This window comes from Muntiacus reevesi, chromosome 15 (genome assembly GCF_963930625.1).
Source record: "Muntiacus reevesi chromosome 15, mMunRee1.1, whole genome shotgun sequence".
NCBI classification, from domain to species: Eukaryota; Metazoa; Chordata; class Mammalia; order Artiodactyla; family Cervidae; genus Muntiacus; species Muntiacus reevesi.
Window position 1 is genome coordinate 55,117,860 of NC_089263.1, and position 24,992 is coordinate 55,142,851.

Genomic DNA, 24,992 nt, shown 5'->3' on the forward strand with positions numbered 1-24,992 from the left:
TCATTTATCCATTTGCCCTCCCATTCGTTCTCCTCTCCATCCATTTGTCCAACCCTCTAATAATCTATCCATCCGACCATACATGCTCCTATCCATCCACTCATCTGTCTATCCAACCATCCAGTCATTCACCCATCTCTCCACTATTTAACCTCTGATGTATTTGTTTGTCCCCCACCCAGTCATTTATCCATTCATCCACCTATACATCTATGTATTCAACCAACCATCCACTCATCCACGGTTTATTTTTCCATCCCAGACAGCCTATCTATGCATGTATGCATGCATCATTAATTGAGAGATTATTTACTGAGCACTCTTCTAAGCATTGGTGATATAACAACGACACCAACAGACAGAATCCCTGCTGTCACGGCACTTACACAACTGTGCTCACATTCCTTCCTTCCAATTATCCACAACACCATATTCCCCACTTCTCTGCCTTATACTACAGTTGAGATTATTAGAGATGAATCATAAACTCTAGTTAAAAATCTGTTGTTAAAATCATTTGCCGTGTTAATTCCAGGGACTGTCTTCTCAAAAAAAAAAAAAAAAAAAACTGCCTAAAGGAGAAATAGACTTTGCTTGAGTCAACTGCTTTAAGGAAATGAGGTCAAATCAGCTAAGCTTGACTTTTGTTTTGACTGGCTGACATGCAGTGTGACTCTAGGTCAGTGGTTCTGAGCCTTGATCGAAGATTAGAGTCATATAAGGTCTTTTAAAAATATATGCAAAATACCAGGGCTGTAATTTGGTTTGCTCAGCAAATATTCACCTTCCTCTTCCCCTCGGAGGCAGATTGCTCCCCTGCCCTTCCCCACTGAGACTGGGCTTGGCCTTGTAACTTGCTCTGGCCAGTGCATGTTGGTGGATGTGATAAAGCAGCCGGTTGACATGCGCATGTGCAGTGCACTCGCTCCTCTGCCATCGCCAGGACCCCCCCCTGGAGCCATTGCCCTTTAGCTGGGCCCCAGGGTGAACCCACCTGGGGCAGCCTTAGCCCAGCCTGCATAGAGGAGCTGTGTCCAGTGGGCCTGCAGCCTGAAGCTGAGTAGCCCAGCCTGGCCTGGCCTAGATCAGCCCATCGACCTGCAGACCCAGAAGAGCAGAATGAACTCTTTCTGTTGTTTGTTTTCTTCTTTTGGCTGCACCACGTAACTTGTGGGATCTAGGTTCCCTGACCAGGAATTGAACCCCTGCCCTCCGCATTAAGATCATGGAGTCCTAACCACTGGACCACCAGGGAATTCCTGAGAATGAATTCTTACTGGGGGTGCTGTGTTATGGAGGATTCTTGTGGCTCTAGTTAACTGGTACTCAAAAGCCTATGCCAGGCACTTCACAAAGAAGACAGCTACATGGCCAACCACCAGAGGTAAGGGCACTTCACTTCCCAAGTATCTGGGGAGAATGTAAATTAAGACTCCAATGGAATACCGCTATATACCCACCAGAATGGCTCAAGAGAAGAAGACGGGAAATGATGAGGATTAGAGAGCATGTGGAGCAACCAGAATGCTCCCTACTCCTGGCAGCAGTGTCAAAATGGGATGGCATTTGCTGATGATGAACATATATATTTCCTTTGATCCTCAAATCCCACTCCAGGCTCTATGCCTGAGACTTGTGTACATATGTTCACCAAAAGAAAAGTTCAAGAGTATCCGTAGAAGTGCGGTTCGTTATAACCACCCTGGAAACTCTGCAAATGCCTATTAGCATTCATTCTACATTGTGGTATATTCACGTGACAGATAGTAGACATCATTGAAATACCCAAACCACCGCTACACACAATAACAGGATGAATCTCATGAACCAAACTGAGCAAAAGAAATCAGATAATAAAGAACACTCGCACATCATTCAATTTGTATAAAGTTCAAGAACAGGCAAAATTAATCTATGGTGATGTCGGGAGAGTGGTTACCTTTAGGAGTTAACTGAGAGGGCCCATGAAGGGGGCCAGTCACACGGTATTTTTTTAAGACTTTTTTTGATAAGGACCATTTTAAAAGTCTTTATTGAGTTTGTTACAATCTTGCTTCTGTTTTATGTTTTGACTTTTTGGCCCTGAGGCATGTGGGATCTTAGTTCCTTGACCAGGGATCGAACCTGCACCCCCTGCATTGGATGGGGAAGTCCTAACCACTGGACTGCCAGGGAAGTCCCCTGTATTTCTTGATCTAAGTGATTTACTGTTGGTTGCTTCCCTTTGAATCCTTGAAGTCATTCAACTGTGATCTGTATGCTTCTCTGTGAGTACATTATACAGCAATAATATATCTACTTTAAAAGTATATAAAATTGGTTCTCTGTAAAAGACCGTGTTTGGGCCCCATCTCAGACCCATTACGTCAGAATCTCTGGATTCTGGTGTGTGTCCTGGGTATCACACTTCTTCTAAGAGCTCCACAGGGGACTGGGAACATCACTTGGCACAATGACTGGTCATAAAGCACAGGTGGGGCAGGGGAGCACCATCCGGGGTGGAGGAGGGGCAGGGGATGAGGACACGGGCTGAGTCCTCGGTAGATATTCTTCTCATAACTGTCACCAGGGCTTAGCTGCTGGCTCAGTGGTAAAGAATCTGCCTTCCAATGCAGGAGACTGTGTTCAGTCCCTGATCCGGGACGATCCCCTGGAGAAGGAAATGGCAACCCACTTCAGTATTCTTGCCTGGAAAATCCCATGGACAGAGGAACCTGGAAGGCTACAGTCCATGGGGTCCCAAAGACTGAGACATGATTTAACGACTGAACACACACACACACACACACAATTACTGTCACAGCCCTAAGAGTAACAACTGTTGCCCTATAAAGTTCCACCTGATCTCCTACCTCTACCATTATTATTATTTTGCAGCAGCAACAACATCAATTTTGCTTATTGTATAAATAGTTCAAGACTGGGAATCAAGAGACTTGGGTTCATTTCCCAGCTCAGCCATGAGCATCTTCCTCTCTTAGGCCCTTGGTTTTTCCGTCTGTCAAATGGCGGGATAGACTAGATCCTGGCACCATGCAGCCAGGGGGTCCCCACAGCCGCCTGGGCCAGACCCTGCTTCCCACACCTCCTTCACCACCCTGTGCCTAAGTTCCCTCCTTGGCTTTTCCAGGCCTGGAGTCCAGCTCTACCCCTGCCTTGGAACAAGGCAGAGACTCAATGCCTGTGGTGCTGCCCTGACCGGAAGTGCTGACGCCCAGTGCCTGGCCTCATGTTTTGATGCCTCCACCCGAGGGCATCTCTCTGCTCCAGGCCAGTGGCAAGGGGGAAGAGCACTGGACTAAGAGTCAGAGACCTGGGTTATAGTCTCCAAGTTGACGCTCAAGTGCTGTGTGACCTCAGCCACATCCCTGTCTCTCTCTGGGCCTCAGTTTTCTCATTGCAAAAGGAGGGTTTTGGCTAGAAGGTTTCCAAGGGTTCTTCCTGTTCTAAAATTTCTGCAACTCATTGAGATGTTTGGTCAGCTCTATGCCAAACTCTCTGTCCCTGGGGGTCCCTATGGCCACGTCAACAGATTCTCCATAGGTATGGAGCTTAGCAGGGGGAATAGGAACCCAGGTAGGAGTGGAAGGATCTCAGATCTGAGAGTCAGGAACTCTAGGTCTAGTTTCAATTCTGCAACTTCCTAGCTTTGTGACCTTGGTCAAGTCACTTCCCCTTCTGGGCTTCAGCTCCTTTATCAGTAAAAATGGGAATGAGACAGCCCATTTCACCGCATTGTGGGAGCCATACCTGTGCTGGGTAGGTGCGGGCAGTGGGGAGGAGACCCCTCCAGTCCTTCACCTCAAGATAGCCATTGGCTCTGCAGCCTGGTGTGGGTGGTTCAGAGGCACCTGGACAGCACCCAGCTCCAGCGAGCACCCCTTCCCTGACCAGATTTCTAGGAAGGCGGGGGCAGCCAGGTGATGCTCACCTGGAACCACCTTCTTCTGCAGCCAATGCCAGACTCCCCACCCCCCATCCTCCACCCCCATGGGTCAGACAGCATCCAGAGACTTTGCCTTTTATCATTTATCTCATAGCATTGCCCTGACAACAGCCCTAGAAAGTAAGAGCGTTTTTTGTTGAGTTAACTTACTAAATCTTCGGCATCCTTGAGCCTTCCAAAAGGACTTGATGCCCCTTTGTACCTGATACCCACACATGAGTATGATGGATGAAGCAATTATGATTCAGAAAGGGGAAGCGAAAGGCTTGTATGAGGACAGGCAGCTGGAACATAGGGCTTTGGAGCCCAAGCTTCCTACCTCAAATCCTGTTCTCCTTCTGGGAATTCCAGGGACATGGATCCAGGTAAGCAGCACTCATGGCGTTCCGAGCAGGCAGGGGTAATACTGCCATCCTCCTCCAGCCTGGCACCTGCACAGTGGGCATGGTGTCAGGTTCTCGGCCCATGCAGGGGAAGTTTCCCAGATGTCCATTACCAATTCTCAGAGTTTACTCAAACTCATGTCCATTGAGTTGGTGATGCCATCCAACCATCTCATCCTCTGTCGTCCCCTTCTCCTCCTGCCCCCAATCCCTCCCAGCATCAGGGTCTTTTCCAATGAGCCAGTTCTTCGCATCATGCAGCCAAAGTATTGCAGCTTCAACTTCAGCATCAGTCCTTCCAATGAATATTCAGGACTAATTTCCTTTAGGATGGACTGGTTGGATCTCCTTGCAATCCAAGGGACTCTCAAGAGTCTTCTCCAACACCATAGTTCAAAAGCATCAATTCTTCAGCACTCAGTTTTCTTTATAGTCCAACTCTCACATCCATACACGACTACCGGAAAAATCATAGCCTTGACTAGATGGACCTTTGCTGGCAAAGTAATGTCTCTGCTTTTTAATATGCTGTCTAGGTTGGTCATAACTTCTCTTCCCAGGAGCAAGCATCTTTTAATTTCATGGCTGCAGTCACCATCTGCAGTGATTTTGGAGCCCAGAAAAATAAAGTCAGCCACTGCTTCCACTGTTTCCCCATCTATTTGCCCTGAAGTGATGGGACCAGATGCCATGATCTTAGTTTTCTGAATGTTGAGCTTTAAGCCAATGTTTTTACTCTCCTCTTTCAATTTCATCAAGAGGCTCTTTAGCTCTTCTTCGCTTTCTGCCATAAGGGTGGTGTCCCTACAATGGGCTTAATCAGTTCAGTCCAGTTCAGTTCAGTCACTTAGTCATGTCCGACTCTTTGCGACCCCATGAACTGCAGCACACCAGGCCTCGCTGTCCATCACCAACTCCTGTCGTCACCTTCTCCTCCTGCCCCCAATCCCTCCCAGCATCAGGGTCTTTTCCAATGAGTCAACTCTTCGCATGAGGTGGCCAAAGTATTGGAGTTTCAGCTTCAGCATCAGTCCTTCCAATGAACACCCAGGACTGATCTCCTTTAGGATGGACTGGTTGGATCTCTTTGCAGTCTAAGGGACTCTCAAGAGTCTTCTCCAACACCACAGTTCAAAAGCATCAATTTTTCGGCGCTCAGCTTTCTTCACAGTCCAACTCTCACATCCATACATGACCACTGGAAAAACCATAGCCTTGACCAGATGGACCTTTGTTGGCAAAGTAATGTCTCTGCTTTTTAATATGTTTTCTAGGTTGGTGATAACTTTCCTTCCAAGAAGTAAGCGTTTTTTAATTTCATGGCTGCAATCACCATCTGCAGTGATTTTCGAGCCCAAAAAAACAAAGTCTGACACTGTTTCCACTGTCTCCCCATCTATTTCCTATGAAGTGATGGGACCCGATGCCATGATCTTAGTTTTCTGAATGTTGAGCTTTAAGCCAACTTTTTCACTCTTCTCTTTCACTTTCATCAAGAGGCTTTTTAGTTCCTCTTCACTTTCTGCCATAAAGGTGGTGTCATCTGCATATCTGAGTATATTGATATTTCTCCTGGCAATTTTGATTCCAACTTGTGCTTCTTCCAGCCCCGCGTTTCTCATGATGTACTCTGCATATAAGTTAAATAAGCAGGGTGACAATATACAGCCTTGACGTACTCCTTTTTCTATTTGGAACAATGGGCTTAGTAAGAGCACCTATTTCATGGCAGAGTGACGGCAGGGTGAGGAGGTGAGATCCTGGGTGATGCCCCTCTCTTGTCCTCAGTTTCTCCTCATTTTCATGCTGCTCAGCTTGATTTCTGAGGCCTCGGCTTGGGGACTGGGCCACCTTCTGGGCCTGCGTCCAGGAAAGAGGCCGGCGGTCTCATAGGACCCTCTGGGAGGCTGACTGAAATAAAAATAGCCCTTTCCCAGGGAAAGTGAGAGTGCAGTGGGCCCTGCCAGTCAAGCTAGAGGCCTGCGGAGGGAGCAGTGTATGAGTGTGGCCCATCCAAGGCCAGCTTGGAATAGGTGAGACCGAGGCTTCCAGGGGCCCCTCTTTTTCTCCTTTGTGGGTCCCCAAACATTGGCTCCAGGGGAACCCCCACCTCTCCCAGGTGGCATCTGTAAAATGGGGGTAAGGGTTGCTGTGACGGGGGTTCTTGTGTTAACACAGTAAAGCACTCAGCACAGTGCCTGGCCAATCCACAGTCAGTGCTCTTCCAAGCTGGGCCTCAGTTTCTACACCTGTAAAATGGGCATAGAAACATGGGCCCTTGCAAGACTGAAGTGAGGATTAAATAATAGCATTTGAAAAATGGTCCTTCTTCCTCCGGTTCCTTCCCCTTCCCACAAATCCAGGCTCCCTGACAGCCAGGGTCTGCCTGGGAGCTGGCAGGGACCTGGGTTCCCACAGACGGGGTGGGGTCATTGTGGCTGTTTGGGGTGGGAAGAGTGGCTTCTTGATGTCTTAGTAGAAATTGGGGCTGGGGGCATGGCTGGGAGTGCCGGGGACAGGAAAGGGCCTGGCAGTCATCTTCCAGGGCACCGAGCTCCCACCCTGCTGAGGACCCGAGTCAGAGGTAAGAGCCCAGATGAGCCACTTCCAGCTGTCCGCTCATCTGCCTTCCCTTCCCGGCCTCGTCCACTCACTATCTGTCCCAGATGCCTTCCTGTGACTTCTCCCGCAGGAAGCCTCCCAGATCTGATGGCTGAGGAGCCCTGAGCTGCCTCCAAGCGCACCCCTCCTCTCCTAGTACTCTGACTACCCACTGTGGGCCTGGCTCCCCGGGGAGTCCAGAGGCGTCCAGAGAGCAGGGCTGTGTCACATTTGTGCCATAACCCCGGGACCTAACCTGAGGCCAGGTACGCAGTAGGTACTTAGTAAATGTCAGACGGGCAGGTGAATGAATGATTGGGTCAAACCTTGGAAGCACAGCTATTATGAGAAGACCCTGCTTTTGGTAGAGAGCATGACCACAGATGTCGGACTGCCTGGGTTCAAAGCCGGCTCTGCCACCAGCTGACTGCATCATGGGAAGCGGGTTGCTCCCACCCCTTCTGCCTCACTTTGCCCTTCTGTAAAATGGAGACAGTAGCATCTGGTCTACAGAGGTACCGTCAGATGGAACCAGGTGACCTGTATGAACATGGGGCAGGCCACTTAGCAAATGGCCAGTGGCCCAGGAAAACCTGCTAACACTAGTCCACGGTCCGGAGATGCTGTGATTCTCTGCTCTGACTCATTCCTGCTGCGACGCTGTCACCCGGAAGGCCTTCCTGGTTGGCAGTGCCCGTGTGAGCCGCTTTCCCCTCAGCTGTGATCAGGAGGGACGTTAGTCCAGGCAGCCCCGCGGGACCCTGCAGAGCTCTGATGGGCGGCCCGGGGGGTGAGTAACAGGCTCAGAGCTTGGGAAGGAAGGAGATCGCCACGCCCTCCCCAGGCCCAGCCTGGGTGCGGGATGGATTCCGCCCACCACTTCCAAATCCCTCGCTCCCCGGGCCCCTCCCGCCACCTCCTCCTTTCCTGCGTACACAACCTGCTGTCCTGGGAACTTTGGAAGGACCCACAGCCCGTCCCACTCCTTCTAATCCTGGGTTTGAATTCATGTATGAGGTGACCGCCTACTAACAACAATAGAGGGTGTCTAGTGAGCACTTATTTCCTGGAATAGGGTTGGCACATAGTAAGGGCTGGATGAGTGTTTCAGGCAGGGTCGACTTAAATGTTTTAGGTATGAGTGTGGACTGTCCAAGTCAGCTGTTACATAAAGCGCTGTGTTTCAGACTCTGCAATGAGCACTGGGAGAACCACAGCCCTAATGCCTCCCCTTGCAGTTAATTTACACTCTCCTGAATGTTGTCCTCTTGAGCCACGTGGTAGATCTATGATGAGGGTGTTGTTGTTCCCATTCTACAGATGAGGAAACTGAGGCAACAGCAGGGCAAAATTGACAAAGAGACCAGAGGCTATATCTTCTGACCTCACACCGAGTCCTCATCCCATGTAACCAACAGACTCTAGTTGTTACTGTAAGCTTTGAATAAAGGGCCAGGTTAAATTGAAGGCTATATATATAGAAAGACTATATATATATATATATATATATATATATGCACACATACACATACATATATATTCAAAGGGGGCTTTCCTGGCTCAGATGATAGAATATAGCTGCAATGCAGAAGACCTGGGTTCGATTCCTAGGTCGGGAAGATCCCCTGGAGGAGGGAATGGCAACCCAATCCAGTGTTCTTGCTTGGAGAATCCCATGGACAGAGCAGCCTGGTGGGTCCATGGGGTCTCAAAGAGTCGGACACAACTGAGAAACCAACACTTTCACTTTCATATATTACTGTATTATAAATGTATATACATATATGTTATGTAGGTATATAATTGTCTATCTATTCTAGGGCCTCCCAAACATCCCATGACCTTAGCCTGAGGCAGTCCTAACCATAGACTGCTTGGTGAGCCTGGAGCCACATGAGGAAGTGAGGAATTGACCTGGGCTGTTTCTTGGCCTCCAGGGTTCTCAACCCCACTCCCTGCGATGCCCAATACGTTTATGAAGCTTAATCTTTCTGATCTGCTGTTGCCCTAGATCCGGAGGGGCCCTGGGAAATCTGAGGAAACACTTCCAGCTGGAGACTCGTGTTTGTAAAACATTAAAGCATCTCTCCCTTTCCTGGGTCCTAAGGCTTTAAAAGCTAAACCATAGAAAACGCTGGTGCTCACACTATTATATATAAAACAGATGAACAACAAGGACCTTCTGTATAGTATAGGGAACATTATCTTGTAACGACCCATAAATGAAAAGAATCTGAAACAGAATACATATATCGGTTTAACCAAAGAGTTCATTTGGATTTTTCTGTAAGATGTTATGGAAAAGCTCTAATGAACTTTCTGGCCAACCCAATATACATGTATAACTGAATCACTTCGGTGTATACCTGAAACATTGTAAATCAACTACACTGAACTGAAGAAAAAAAAAAGCGGGTGCTGTGGATCCCTGCATCATTTCCTGGCCAATTTCACATACTGCACCTTTTGACTTCTCAGGACCCCTAAACTGGGGGAGGATTCTTCCCATTGCCCAGATGGGGAGACCCAGATTGTAAGTGGTAGAGAGCCCCCCCGCCCCGCCCCTGTTTTCATCAGACTCTCTGACACTGCACGCTTAGGGCTGTGAGCAGGGGTTAGTCTGGAAGTCTCTGCTGAGGGCTGACTTGGCCCTGGGGTGTGGGGGAGTGGAATCCGGGCCATCTTGCTTGGCCCCCAGAGGGCCCATGTTAGAGCCCCAGGCTGGGCCTTTGTAACAGGCAGTGCTGACAAGCCTCTGGCTGCTGGCGTCTGGGGCCTCACAGCTGTTAGGATTTGAGCCTTTGTTCAGACTCTAAAGCTCTAAAGCCCCTCCCAGCTCTTCTGATCTCAGACCCTTTGATGCTGGTGACAGACACACTCCTGGCTTCCCTCGGGAGCTAGGACTCTGGATTTCTGAGGCTGCACGAGGGTTGTCGGAGGTTACTGAGCTGACCTGTTACTGAATAATCCTATCGAAGGTTACCTGACCACTGCTGACCCATAGCCCAGGAGTGGAAACTGAGGCCCAGAGATAGGGTGCGACGGGCCCAAGTCACCGAGGGAGGAGGTGACGAACAGGGATTTGAACCTGCCCAAAGCTACATCTGCTCCCACGCCACCACGCCCCCAGGCCCTCTGCGCCCATCATATGCAGAGGAGTCCAACACTGTGCTAAACAAGCTGAGCACCGCTCGCCAACCTGAATCAGGATGAATCGCTCACCAGGGGTTAGGACCCTGATGACGTTTTAGAAGATTATGTATTGATTGTTGCAAACTGCAGGCAGAAGCTACCCCTAAAACAGGGGGAGAGAAATAGGGGGAGGGGGAGACGGAAGAAGAAAGAACAAGGGGGAAAAAGCCTATTTCCTCTTTTTTGGTGGAAAATACTCCATTTTCCGAGGAGAAGCACATAACTCTGCACGGGCCCAAAGGCCCACAGTCTGAGGCGGGGCCATGAGCACCAGCTAAGGAAGGCATCAGCGAACGCCAAGTTCCCATTTTGTATCTTTGGGTCCCATGCTATTGAGTCCCCAGGCCCCGGGGGTCACCTTCTGCTCAGCCTCCCAAGTGGAGGATGTGTCTCTTACCTCCCAGCCCTGAAGGGGCTGGTCCTGGCACGGCTAGCCCCCTCCCATGCCCCTCCTGGCACACCTCCTCACTTTTGCCCACAGCAGCAGCTCGGCACATACAGGTCTGGCACGTACGCAGGACTCGAGACCCCCGCCCCGGTTTCTGCCCAGGGATCAGCGAGTGCCAGGCTTTGCCTTGTGCCAGAAGCCTGGGCTGGGGATGCGAAGGGGCCGGGTTCCCCAGTGTAGGTCTGAGCCTCTGATCACTGTTGCCCCAGCCCTTGCACGCAGCCCAAATATGGCCTTGCCGGCTAAGTTGCTTCAGTCGCGTCCTACCCTTTGCGACCCTATGGACTGTAGCCCACCAGGCTCCTCTGTCCACGGAATTCTCCAGGCAGTGGGTTGCCACGCCCTCCTCCAGGGGATCTTCCCCACCCAGGGATCGAACCCGCGTCTCATGTCTCCTGCATTGGCGGGCAGGTTCTTTACCACTAGCACCACCTGGGAAACCCAAGTATGGCCTTGCCCAGCCCTATTCTGGGCACCCGGAGGACAGGGACTCTTCCTCATCTTGACCCCTGGGTGGTAGAATGTTCTGGAGGCTCTAACTCTAGGCTCCAGAAGAGAAAATCTCAGGTGGGGCGGGGGTGCCCTCCCAGAGCCCTCTCTCTCCTCACCCAGCCTAACCACGTACAGGGCTGGCTGGAAATCTTTTATTCGAGATCACTTCAAAATCAGCTAGAATCCCTCTCCTTTTTGTCTTTGCTTGCTTGCTTTTGTTCTCCTGCCTTTACTTAAATCTTTTTCTTTTTCTCCCTCTACTTTTTCTGTCTTTTCTACCCTTCTCTTCTGTCGCCCTTTCTTTAAAAAAATTCAGGCAGGTTAGGAATCACCTGCCTTCTGTTTGGAAAATCCCATGAACAGAGGAGCCTGGTGGGCTATAGAGTCCATAGGGTCGCAGAGTCAGACCCGACTGAGCGACTGACCATGAGCAGGGGCTCTGTATTACCATCACCTCCCCACAACGTTCTCCTCGGCCACAAAGCTCTTAACAACTCATTTATACTCCCAACCACTAACTGGTTCAAAAGAAGGTGCTGAGGATGAGAAGTAAAGCTATTAACAAGTCCTGTGATAGCTGCCCGTTCCAGGCGGCCTGACCCTCTTCAGCTCAGCAGTGGAAGGACAGTGGGCGGGTCCAGGGATATTTTTGTGCCTCCTCTGGGAAGACTGTTTTGGATCCAGCCTGCCCACATTGTACAGCACCTTATGATGGTTCAGTGGTGCCAGGACGGGTCTGTTTACTGCAGTGCTGGTCCCCTGGGGGACCTCAGAGACCACGGCTTAGGCTTTGGGCACTGGAGGCCCATCAGCTAAGAGGCCAGGATTTGAGTCCCATCTCCAACACCTCCTAGCTCTCTGGCTTTAGATGACACCCTCAACCCCTCGGGACCTCAGTTTCCACCTTTGGGAAATGGGAGTCACCATCGTCTCTAACTCATGATGCCCAGGAAAAGAGTCAGTGAGAGGAACTACTACAAGCGCTGGGCCAGCACCTGGCTCACAGTGAGAGCTCAATGAAGGCTCACGGGTATCGATGGCTCTTATTCATTGTCAGGTCACCAGGGGTGGATCACACACGGTCCCCACCCCAAGGAGGAGGGAGAAGGTGACGCCCTCCCCTCTCCCAGGCCCTCGTGGGCTGGGCTGTTTGTGCAAGAATGGATGATGCAACCTGGAAGGCTGCCAGGTGATGGCAACCGCCAGTCCTGGAGGGGGCTGTGCTGTAAACAGTCCCGCCACCAGCTGTCGGGACCTGTCCAACTGTTGCAGAAGTGACTGGAGCCCGCCCCTGGCTGCCCCACCGCGCTCTGCCCCGGGCCTCCGACCGCAGAGGTCAGGGGCTATGCCTGGTGCGCTGGCCCCGCCGGCTCTGCCGAGGCGCCTGTGAACTCCCTCAACTGCTGCCTCGTGCGGAAACTTAGCTTTTGTCGAGGCAAACTCTTCCATCCTGTGCTGGGGGCTCAATTTCTGCCCTGACTCAGGCCTTAATGACTTACCTAAGGGTCACTGCCTCCCTGCCTCCTCGTTCCTCCGGCTTTGCAAGGAGCTGCCTAAAGTCAGATCCTCTCCACCACTTCTCTGCTCAAAAATGATCAGAACATGTTCCATCCTCTTGCCTGGCCTGGTGGGAGCAGTATCTCCCACCACTACCCCCATTCCCGACTTCCCCTTCCAGCATCATCGCCACTTCTCACCTCCTGACCCTTAGCTATAACCACACGGCTCTCCCTACTATCTCCCCAGACCCACCCAGCTTGTCTGCCTTTGCCCGAGCTGATCCTCCAGCTGGAGGTCCCTATCCCACCCACCCTCCGCCCATCTGAGACATCCATCCATCTTTTCAAAGGCGAGCACTTCTTTGAATGTGTCCTCATGTTTACACACACACACCCTTTTTCATTCTTTATGTGGTATCTTAGTTTTGTTTGCAGATTCTGTTTCCTCTCCTAAACCCCAAGTTATTGCAAACACAGCTCGTGGCATCCAAGGTTGCTATCACCCCCCCCCCCACACACACACACACACAATCCTGCCCATACATAGATGTTCCATAGACACTCCAAAAATGGCACATGAAATTAACGACCCCATGCCTGAAAATATCTCTTCCCTCAACCTGAAAGCATTTCTGAAAGTCATTTGTCTGATGCAGACATTGCCCAAGGCCTATAGAACCAACAATAGCATCATTGATAACTCCTTTTGCATTGCCATTTTTAGAAGTAATTACAGCAGAGTGATATTCTGAGCAAGAATCCTCCGAAAGATTGGACAAGTACATGCAAACGGCTGATTCTCTGTGCCCCCAATCCAAAATAAAAGTCACTAGCCTGCTTTAATAACTCAAGAGAATAGAAGAAAGAGGGAGACACACAAACATACTTTGACTCTAAGAGGCTATGGATAGACACCGCAGCAGTTAAGTCCCAGCCCGACAAGCAGTCTTTCTGCATAAGAAAGTTGAAAGCATGCATTACCTGTTAGGCTCTGAAACAAGGGTAAAATTCAGGGGTAAGAAAAAGGATTTTTCCTGAGAGTGTCTTAATTCAGAACATGCTCCCTGAGTTTGCCTTCAGCCCTGGCCCTGGGCTTCTGGCTGCTCTGCCAGGCAGTTCTGAAACGCTCTCCTTTGAAGCAGGGAGTTTATTTCGGGCCCATCGCATGACCAATGATGGCAAGCCAAACTATAAGATGTTATGAATCTCAGATTTCCTGTTTAAAGATTGCACCGAGGAAGCCGCGATCCTGGTTTCCTCCAGGCCGCGTCAATTACGGACTTGACTTCGGAGAGCATCTCGGAGCCTTGGCTCTCCCGTGATGTCATCACTTCTGATCCTTGACACGGAGGCCATATATGGGTATGTTTCTGGAACTCCCCAGGAGGGAGCGAGAGAGGAGAGAGATGCAGAGAGTAAGAGACACAGATCTGGGAGAGAAAGCCGCAAGCAAGAGCAAGGAAGGAAATGTGGGAGAGAGGAGAAGGGAAGAGAAGAGACAGAAAAGAGGGAAAGTGGGAAGAAAGGATGGAGAGAAGAGAGGAGGAAGGAGGGGAGTCAGGGAGGCTGGGAAGGAAGAGGGGAAGGAGGGAGACCGAGAGCAGGCAGGAAGGCAGGGAGGAAGAAGGGCTGAACGAGAGGGAAGTGAGGATGCGCAGGTTCACTGTTGGGGTCTTTGCGGGTAGCAGGTGGCAGAGCCTGATGTTTGGGGGTCCCAGGGCAGGAATCCAGCTGCTGGAGTCTGTGGGGTGGGCAGGGGAACAAACGAATGAGTAAGCCTGTGGGCAAGCCCGGGCAGGGGCAGTGGAGCCCTTCCTCCAGGCCCAGGGAAGAAATTCTCTGCTTCTGGACTTGATGGAGTGGCCCCAAATGTTAGCCTCGGGTGGCAAAGACAGCACACATGCGGGCACATGCCCTGAGCATGCACGATGCCAGGCACCCACATGCCCACGTCTGCGTTCAGATCTCAGGTTACAGAGTCGGGGACGCTGGAAATGTTACTCGGCCACTCCTCTAAATGGAAAATAATTTCCATTTCAGAGACCACTTTCCCTTGCAGAATATTGGACTTGTGACCCCAGAGTGTGGCTCACTTTGCATATTCCATCTGGAAATTAATCTCAGCGAGTTCAGGGTGCCCTGTAGTCGGGTCAGTGTTCTAGAGGCTGACCTGGGGCTAAGGACAGGAGGGTGTGATGAGTCGCAGGCTGTCTCCCAGCTACCAGCGTCACCTCCACTGGGACCGCTCCCCCAGGCCACTGTGGCTGATGACCCCAAAAGGTCAGTTTGCACATAGCAGCCCCAGGCCATGTGCCATGACAGGGATGCAAGAGAAGAGGGGGCTGTCCGGGACTCTTTACTGTTTGGGGATATTTCTCGGCAGGAAGAAATTCTAGTAGGTTTCATGGAGTGCATCCTTGGAGTTCTACTGCTTCCTTGGAATCCCTGCCAGATGTAGGGCACAGATACCACTGCCTTCCATGTCAGAGACCCCAGGTCTGGCCTGCCTGGGAGGGCTGGGCTGTGCGCAGGGACAGGGCCCCTTCTCAGGTGTCCCTCTGTCTTGCATCTCCCTCCTAGTCCAGACAAACATCATAGAGTCAAGAAAGCAGGAGAAACTTGGTCTCCAAATCCTGTTGCCTGTGCCTGCACTCAGCTTTTGAAAATTAAGAGCCTGAATTGTGGGTCAAGCATCACAGGGAATAGAAAATGCATCGAGGGTGGACAGCAATGGGAGGGGCTACCAGACTTTGAATCATATATGACAACGTCTTCTGGCTGCACTTGCACAACTCTTGCAGCAAGTGCTATCATTACCCCATTTCACAGATGAGAAAACTGAGGCTTGGAAAGACTGGGGAGTTTGTCCAGAATCTCTAAGTAGTGGTTTAGCAATTTGAAGCATGTCTGCCTGATGCAAAAGCTGATGCTTTTAGCTGTAGCTCTATCTCCCCAAAGTGAAAGTGTTAGTCGATTAGTCATGTCCAACTCTTTGTGATCCCATGGACTATAGCCTGCCAGGCTCCTCTGTCCATGGGATTCTCCAGGCAAAAATACTGGAGTGGTAGCCATTCCCTTCTCCCAGGCATATTCTCAACCCAGGCATTGAACCCAGGTCTCCCGCATTGTTGTGGGCAGATTCTTTACTGTCTGAGCCACGAGGGAAGCCCCTATCCCCCAGATAATGAGGAAATCAAATGTTGGAGCAAAACAACGAGTGCCACAAGGCTTTGACCATAAATCAGTGAATATTTGCTATTCCCCTGGTCCTTCACTCATCCCATGTGGGAGGCTTGATGCTACGGATAAAGGTCCACAGAGTCTGAGACCGGGTTGGCCTGTCTGTTCACATTATAGGTCAGTCAGCTCCAGAATGAAGTTGGGCTGACATGTTGATTCCCAAGCTAAACTGCACATTAGAATCCTATGAAACTTAGCCATACCTGCCTCTACCCCAGAGATTCTAATTTAATTTATCCGAGGCAAGGCCTGAACAGCACTGATTTTTTAAAACATTTGATTAAAGTGTAATATGACCACAGAAAAGCAGACTTATCACAAGAATATATCCCATCAATTCACAGGCACCCCAGCACCCACATCAAAGAGAGATGCATCAAAGAGATTGCCCATTTCAATGCAACCCTCTGCCACCTCCTGCCAAGGGTGACCACTCTTCCTGACGACTAGTGGCTCAGGTTGTTTTGAACTTCCTACGAGTGGAGTCACACCAGTGTCTTCCCCACTGAACAGTGTAGTCTGAGGTCCGTCCATATTGTTTCATGTAGTTCCAGATTGTTCCTTTCCATTGCTGTGTGGTTTTCCATGCTCTGAATATATCTCAGTTGGTCCACTCTGCTGCTGTTGGTCCTTTGGGTGGTACCTAGTTTGGGACTATAATGGATATCGTAGCTGTGAACATTCTAGAACATGTCTGTTGGTGACTATCCATGCCCATTTCTGCTGGGCCAACACCTAGGACAGGAATCACTAGGTCATAAAATTGGTATATGTTCAGCTGCAGGAACATGGCCAGTTTTCCAAAGGTGTTGTTGTACTGACTGTGCATGAGTTCCAGGTACTCCATACCCTCCCACAGGCTGTGTGTGTGAGTTCCAGGTACTCCATACCCTCCCACAGGCTGTGTGCATGAGTTCCAAGTACTCCATACCCTCCCACAGGCTGTGTGCGTGAGTTCCAGGTACTCCATATCCTCACCAGCACTTGCATTTTCCACCTTTTCTCACATTATCCATTCTGAAGGGCAATACTGTTAATTCACTGAGGTTTTCATTTATGTGTCTCAGATAACAAATCACACAAAGCTCTGAAAAGTCTTGGCCCCAGGGCTATTTGGAGCCTTTGTGCAAGGCCCTATAGATGGTCCTGTGGAACAGTCCTCGAGGGAAGGTTTTTATGGGGACAGAAAGGAGTCCATGGGGGCACAGATGCAGAGGCAGAAACCAAACAACTGGTCAACTTGAAGGGCAATGGAAAGAAGGCCTGGCTGCCAAGAGAAAACCCCAGGGCTCACAGATGGCACCAGGAGGGTTCTCTCCTGATCCCACACAGAGCCTCCCCTCCCTCCCTCTCTAGCTCCCTACCCTGCTTCATTTATCTCCACAGCACTTATCACCCTCCCCCGGAGTTATGATTGTATTTATTTGTCACTAGTTATTTATTGCCTGCCTGTCCCATCTGGAATATTTCTGTTCACTACTGAGGATCAGGTCTTACAATGATGCCTGGTGCATAGTAGGTGCTCATTAAATGACTATTGCTATATGTGCTCACACACAAGCCACATAGCTCCTGGGTCTAAACTGGGAAAGGCTATATCACGTTTGCCAGGTTCATCCTGGCTCATGGCTGCATAGACACTCACACACACACACACACACACACACACACACACACACGTCAGACCTCTCAGGCTTCCCTCCATGTTTATTTTAATCTGAATTCGATGAGTAAAGCTGGGGGGAGGGAGGCAGTTCATAGAGCCCCAAACCTAGTAAGCATCAGAGAGGGAGCCAGCCCCAGCATGTTCTCCATATGACAGTGATACCTCTTTCAGGAGGGACAGAAAGAGAGAGGGGAAGAGCCAGAGAAGAAGGAGAGGGCGCTCTGAGCTGGGATGTGGGACTCAGTGCCGAGTCTTGGAACGGTTTGGACCCAGTGACAGCACATCACCAGCTAAAATAAGCACCACTGAGGTCTTGGTGTGCTGGCCCCTAGTCCTGGCTGCCTCTTGATATCAGTTTATTTTGGTTTCAAGGGATGAAGCGGGACAGGAAAGAGTCAGATCCACACCCTGGGCAGAGTGCTGGGGTGGAGGGGACCCAAGGCAGACAGCAGGGGCGGGGAGGGCAGACGAAGGCCCCAGGTCCTGGGAGGGAGGGAGATGCATCTACAGAAAGGAAGGAGGGGGCGAGGAGAAGGCAGAGAGAAATCCCCGCCCCTCCTCCTTTCCTTCTGATGAGCACGGTGCCCTCCGGGCCGTGGCTAACCGACAGTTCCTTTCCTCTGGAGCAATCGGGACCCTCCTCAACCTCCGAGCTCAGCGGGCCAAGGCAGACTCTTGGAGAGAAGACCGTTTGTCTATAAATAGAGAGCAGAGTAGCTCAGACAGTGAAGAATCTGCCTGCAATCCAGGGGATCCAGGTTCGATCCCTCAGTTGAGACGATCCCCTGGAGAAGGGGATGGCAACCCACTCCAGTATTCTTGCCTGGAGAATCCCATGGAGAGAGGAGCCTGACAGTCCATGGGGTCACAAAGTATTGGACACAACTGAGCGAGTAACACTTTCACTTTTCTTTTCAGAGAGCAGAGTAAGGGTACGACCTCACCCCTCAGGTGGGAGAGCGGGGCAGGTCAGCCTCACAGCCCATCACACCCTAGATATGGGGGTGACACCCCCAAGGATGAAGAGTCACCACCCCGCAGGACCCCTGGGGACGGGAGAAGGGCTGCCCGATCCCGCCCTGCTCCCTCTAATAGCCCGTGGGCCTGTCGGGGAGGAACAGTAGGATCTTGTAAGGGTTTCCATCACAATGAGCAGATCCAAGACACAGACTCCATCGTGGGACACTGGGCTCTTTTCAGCCACCTGGGGCTTCCTGGAGCCATGACCATCCATGGCTGACCCTCAAACAAGAGTGGCCAGGACAGGCCAGCAAGACAGCCAGCTTCAAAGCTGCCTGCTGTAAACCTCACTCGCCACTGTACAAATGGCCAGCTCTCCTTGGAGGGCTGCACTGAGCTACCCTGCCCAGAGACACAGAGGAAGAGCATCTACCTCAACTCAGGCTTCAGCCTTTGGATGCACAGCCGTCCGCAGCAGAAGCCCTGCAGCCCCAGGCCCATCCATCTGTGAGCTCTTTCTCCGGGGAGCGTCTGGCACTGGAGGATGTCCTAACAGAGGGTGGTCCTGGGCCTGGCGGGGACATGCTCGGTCAGCCACGTGCAGACGTACCTTCCTTGTGGAGACGCCACTGGTGCAACCCCAGTTATCATCATCCTGTCCTGCTTCCAGCACCGGCACTACTGCTGGTTAATCCCCGCTTGCTGCGGGACCTGCCCACAGCCCGGCACCTCGCCGAGCCTCACTTTCATCTTCTGAGGCTAGCAGAACACTGATTCTTCTCTCCCATGGCTTTTAGGGGATTAGACGAGATCCCAGGACTCAGACAGCCCACCCTGGGCCCCGCACTCAGTTGACGCTCATCCATGGGACTGCTTCCACCCCACCTGCAGAGGGACTGTATGTGCAGAGCGGAAGGGCATCTCCCATGGGCCAGGCAGGCTCAGGTGACCAGTGAGTGGGCCTTGGACTGATCCACCCTGGAAGCTGCTGGCCCCTGCGCCGACCAAGCCCCTTGGCCCCTTCCAGGGCTTGATTTCATCATGCCTGAATCACCCTTGGGAGCTCGAGTGAGCTTTGTTAGCTGCCGGGAACAGGTTTTCCATGAACATAAACATGTTTTGAGTGGAGCTGGGAGCTCTCTATTGCCCTTTGGTGAGAGGGAAGGCAACCCACCTCCCAGCCAGGGCGAGCCTGCAGCCGGCCGGCCCTCCTGCCGGGGGGTGAGCCAGGCTGTCAGACAATGCGTTTCCCGCTGGGTCCAGCCTCTCCTGGCCGGCCCAGCGCCATCCAGACAGAGCTGAGGCCAGGTCGCTGGGCCGTTCCCTCCATCACTGCAATGGAGCAGGGAGGGCAGGTACCTCTTGTATTCGGTCCCTGGTCAGCCACTCTGGAGGTGGAGCTTGCAGGGAACGAAGTGACCGCTCCAGAAATGCAGCTGTCACAGGCTGGCATCTCTGCAGGGCAGCTGGCTGTAGGGCTGCTGACCGCTTCTCCTTTGCCTTATTCCTCAGGGAATGCAAAGTGGCCAGAGATGTGACATTGCAGAGGTGTCAGCAGGGAGGCTCTGGGCTTGCTGGGAGGAGGGGGGGACCTGGGTTCTGGGAGGGAGTTGGGGCTGATGAGGAGGCAGGCAGTGGATCGGGTGTCCCCACATCCCGGGGTTGGGGAGGGATGCAGACACCCCCACTGAGCAGTCCCTCCAGGGGTCCAGGCACCTGCATGGCCATCCCAGAGGGAGGCATACAATCCTGATGGAGGAACCGAGGCCCTCCTGGGATTCACCTGCTCCTGGTGATGGTGACACCTCCACCCACACCACCTCTGTCCCACAGAGAACTGAAAGATCAGAAGAAGAAGAAATGTCTGAAGCAGAAGATCCTCGGGGTTCATCTGCACCAGCATCCGTTTTCTGAGAAAAGGGAATATGAGGCTGGAGAGGGCAAGGCTTTGCAGAAACCACAGCTTCCAGAAATTCATTCTGCTTCTCCGCAGCTCCCTCCCAAGCTTATGGTGTGGTCATAGAGGTTGATAATCACATCAAGCCCTGGACACAAAAACCCAAGTTGCTGGGCAAGGGGGCAGGAACTCCACCACGTCAGAGGGAGATGGCAAAAGGCAGGCTGGACGTCCCCTGGCCACATTTACAATGCCTGTTACCTCCTGGAGGCTCCCAGAAATGCTTCGGGGTGGGGAGGTTGTGGTTTGCAACAGACCACAAGTTCCACTGAGGAACTGGAGGCTTAAGCACAGGCAACTTGGGTGTCAATGTCATTGCGCTTCCTTGTTCCCACTGCAGGAGGTCAGGCAGGGGCCACTCTTAGCACAGAATCGCTTTACAAGCGCTTTACAAGCGACTGGGTGACTGCCCCAGGTCTCCCTTGCAGAGCCAAGTGGCTAAGAACCAAGACTCCAGAGTCATCTGCCAGCTCCACAACTTTCTAGCTGTGTGATCTTGGATAACTTACTTAACCTCTCTGAGCCTTGGCGTTCTGATCTATAGGTGTGAGAAAAAATGATAGTACCTATGCCTCATAGGAAAACTGCAAAGATTAAATTTTATATATAGTACGCACCCCCACCTTACTGTCAGTTTCACTTTTCATGGTCTCAGTTACCCTCGGTCAACCGCAGTCGGAAAATGTTAAATGGAAAATTCCAGAAATAGACAATTCATAAGTTTTAAATTTCAAGCTGTTCTGAGTAGCAAGATGAAATCTCACACCATCCTGCTCTGTCTGCTTGGGACCTGAATCATCTCTTTATCCATCGCATCCCTGCATCGATCACTTAGTGTACATCTCAGTTATCAGATTGACTGTTGAGGTATCACGGTGCTTGTGTTCACTAAGTAACCATTTTACTTAATAATGAGTCCAAAACGCAGGTGCATTGATGCTGGCAATCTGGATCTGCCAAAGAGAAGTTGTGAAGTGCTTCTTTTAAGTGAAAAGGTGAAAACACACAAATTAATAAGGAGAGAAAAAAAATTGTACACTAAGGTTGCTAAGATCTAGGGTGAGGATAAATCTGTGAAATTGTGATGAAGGATAAAGGAATTGCTGCTAGTTTTGCTGTCGAACTTCAAATTGCAAAAGTTACAGCCACAGCATGTGACAAGTACTTAGTTAAATTGAAAAGGGCATTAAATTTGTACAATAGTTATTCTGAGAGAGAGAGAGAGAGGGAGGGACTTCAATCACATACCTTTTATCACAAGTGGCTCAGCTGGTAAAGAATCCGCCTGCAAAGCAGGAGACCCCGGTTTGATTCCTGGGTCAGGAAGGTCCCCTGGAGAAGGCACAGGCTACCCACTCCAAAATTCTGGCCTGGAGAATTCCATGAACTGCATAGTCCGTGGGGTTGCAAAGAATCAGAAACAACTGAACGACTTTCACTTCACTTCATTGTTATGATTGTTTAATTTTATTAATGCTTATTGTTGCTAATCTCTCACTGTTCCTAATTTATAAATTTTTATTTTATCGTAGGAATGTATGTGGGCTTCCCAGGCGGCTCCAGTGGTAAACAACCCACCTGTCAATGCAGGAGACGTGACACAGATTTGATCCCTGGGTCAGGAAGATCCCCTGAAGGAGGGTGTGGCAACCCACTGCAGTATTCTTGCCTGGAGAATTCCATGGACGGGGGATCAAGGCAGGCTACGGTCCATAGTGTTGCAGAGTCGAACACAACTGAAGCAACTCAGCATGCATGCATGCACGTATGTATAGGAAAAAGCAGTATATACAGGATTCAGCACTGTCCATGGTTTCAGGCATCCACTGAGAGCCTTGGAATGTATCCTCCTTGGCTAAGAGGGAACTACATGTATATATTTTGGTCACCTGATGTGAACAGCCAACTTATTGGAAAAGTCCCTGATGCTGTGGAAAGATTGCGGGCAGAAGGAGAAGAGGGCATCAGAGGATGAGATGGCTGGATGGCATCACCAGTGCAATGGGCATGAACTTCGGCAAACTTTGGGAGATGGTGAGGAACAGGGAGGCCTGACGTGCTACAGTCCATGGGGTCGCAAAGAGTCAGATACGACTGGGCAACTGAGCAACAACTGTGTATATTCCTTAGAATAAAGACTTACAAATGTTAGGTGTTGTTATTGTTAATGTTACTGTGTTAATGTTCCTGAGAGAGACAGAGAGAATGGTGGTTAGTTGAAAACAGTGGTTCTTAACTGGGGACATTTCCCCCTAGGGAACAGTTGACAATTCCTGGAGATGTTTCTGGTAGCCACAAGTGAGGAAGCTGGGGGTGCTACTGCATCTGGTGGAGAGGTCAGGGATGCTGCCAAACATCCTACAGTGCTCAGGACACCTTTCCCAGCATAGAATTAAGAGCCCAAATGTGCACGGTGCAGTGGTGGAGAAGCCTGACTGGAGGGACGGCGTGTGGGAGGAAGAGGATTGTGTGGGTAGGAAGAGGTCTGCTCGGAGTGACCAGGGCTCTCCCTGCTCCCCAAGGATGGCTTTGGATTTCAAGAATAATTGCCATCAAGAGGGCGAGGTGTTTGGAGTTTAAGTACCTTGAGACTGTTATAGGGAAGGCTCGTTGAACCAGTCTCATAAACCGGCCCTGAAGGTCACCAACAGAGGCAACTGCAGCCATAGTTCGAGCAAAGCAGAAGCAACAGCCTCAGTGATCCCCATGAAGCCTGGGGTTTGCCAGTCAGCAGGAAAGGGGGGACTCAGCCCTGCGAGGGCCAGGTGTCCCTGATGGTAGTGGTGCATTCAGACACACACACACACACACACACGCACGCACACACACACACGCACGCACACACACACGCACACACCGATGATGCTTAGATCATCTGGACACTACACATAACTTACCTTCTTTTTGTGAAGAGCTGAATTTAATCTGCCAGTTGTGAGGGCCGTTGGCCAATGAACCTTTAGTCGCATCAGTCACACCTGACTCTTTGCGACCCCATGGACTGTAGCCCACCAGGCTTCTTTGTCCATGGGATTTCCCAGGCAAGAATACTGGTGTGGGTTGCCATTTCCTTCTCCGGGGAATTGAACCTGCGTCTCCTGCATTGCAGGCGAATTCTGAGCCACCAGGGAAGCCCAAAAGGGTGTGTTGCCTCCCCACTAGGGGATCAAACCCCAGAATCCCACGTGACAGGAGGGGATACTCACCACCATACTAATGAGGATGGCAGCAAGTCTTACAAAAATACTAAATAACTGTCAATGTCTCTTTTTCCCTAAAAACATATACTGGACCTCCCTCTCTTTCTTGGTGCCCGTGTGCGGGTACACATGTCAGGTGAAGGCAGCTAGTACTCTGAAAAGAGCTCAGGCCTAGCCACCAGGGTCCTGGTCTTGGCCCTTCTGGAAAGTTCTCTGTGACCTCATGCAGACCTTTCCTGAGGAAAGAAGAACGGCGCTGCCCCATGAACTGGTAGGAACCCAGGCCCCTCCAGACTCTGAGAGCCTCTGAAACCAGAAGGAGTAGCCCTAAGTGGCTGCACCCACAGCTCTTTGCTCTCCGAGAATAAAAATTCTAAGTCAGCTGGAATTCAAAATCGAGCCTATGTAAATATTTTCAAAACCAGAAATTAAAAAAAAAAAGTTGGGACAACAATGATTTTGAACAAGTGTCTGAGTCCAAGTTGACTCAGTTATTACAGGTGCCGGAAGGAGAACTCTCCTTTGTCTCTGTTCTTTCCTTTCACCACTTACTTTCCAGTTCTCCTGGTGCCACTCAAGTCAGCCAGCGTCCCCTCCAAACTGCACTGTCATCGCTCCTGGCCGCTGAAGAGCGTGTGACCTGGGTGCACACGGCGCCTGCCAGCAGCCAGGGCTGTGCCGGGGGAGGGAGGGTGGAGGACGTCTGCCAACCCCTGGGCTCCTCTTCTTGTTGACGCGGGGCCTGTGGGTGGCCCCAGCTGGCCAGCTGGCCCCTCAGGCTCGTCCCTCTCTCGAGCCTCCTGCCCTCTATTTAGCAGCAACGCTAAATAGCAGGATCAGGTGTCTGCCGTGCCACGCGTCCCGGGAGAGGGGACTGTGGGGGCCCGAAGATAGTCTCCAGGCTGCAGTGCCCAGTGGCCTGGCTCCCGACCCTGGCCGTCAGGTGCCTGTCGGGGTGAGGGTGCTGCATCCCCCTGGGGCACGTGGATCCTGGGAGAATCAAAACAGGCTGCCTCCGACACGTGCTGCCTGGGCGCCTTGGTGGGCTCTCCAAGGCTGTGGGCAGCCCCCCACACCTTCTGCAACCTCATTCTCTCTGTGCCCCATTCCCACTCCACCTGTCTGCACGTGGCTGCGTTGGACCCTCCAGGATCGGCGGTGGTCTGTCCCTTCACCTTTTGGGCAGGTTCTGCAGAGTGGCTGGTGCGAGGTTAGAGCAGGTGCCATGTGGGTGGTCTGCTGAGGGTCTATCTCCCCTTCCCCACCCCCCTGCAACTGCTGGGAGGCTTAGCCCCCTCGGGGCCTCAGGTTCTCAATTTTAAGTCAAGAATCATAAAGAACTCCTTCTTCATGGGGCTGGGGTAAGGCTTAAATGAGAAGATCTAGGGCAGGGTTGGGCTTTTCTTGT

General features: G+C 51.2%; 1 protein-coding gene and 1 long non-coding RNA gene across 3 annotated transcripts in view; one reads left to right on the plus strand and one right to left on the minus strand.

Moving 5' to 3' along the window:
- The window catches only part of ASB2 (ankyrin repeat and SOCS box containing 2), a 47,813-nt gene extending 33,990 nt beyond the window's left edge, over nt 1-13,823 (minus strand). Inside the window, exons 1-2 of one of the 2 annotated variants that reach the window (XM_065906729.1) lie at nt 13,543-13,823; nt 4,266-4,377 (exon numbers count right to left, since the gene is read on the minus strand). The gene's annotated coding sequence lies outside the window, so the exon portion shown is untranslated. The remainder of the gene's footprint in view (nt 1-4,265; nt 4,378-13,542) is intronic. The other variant, XM_065906728.1, reaches the window with a different exon arrangement.
- On the plus strand, nt 13,788-22,535 carry LOC136147345 (uncharacterized). Its single transcript, XR_010659170.1, has 2 exons — nt 13,788-13,923; nt 21,917-22,535. It is a non-coding gene; the product is annotated as an uncharacterized lncRNA (long non-coding RNA).
- The last annotated feature ends 2,457 nt before the right edge of the window (nt 22,536-24,992 follow it).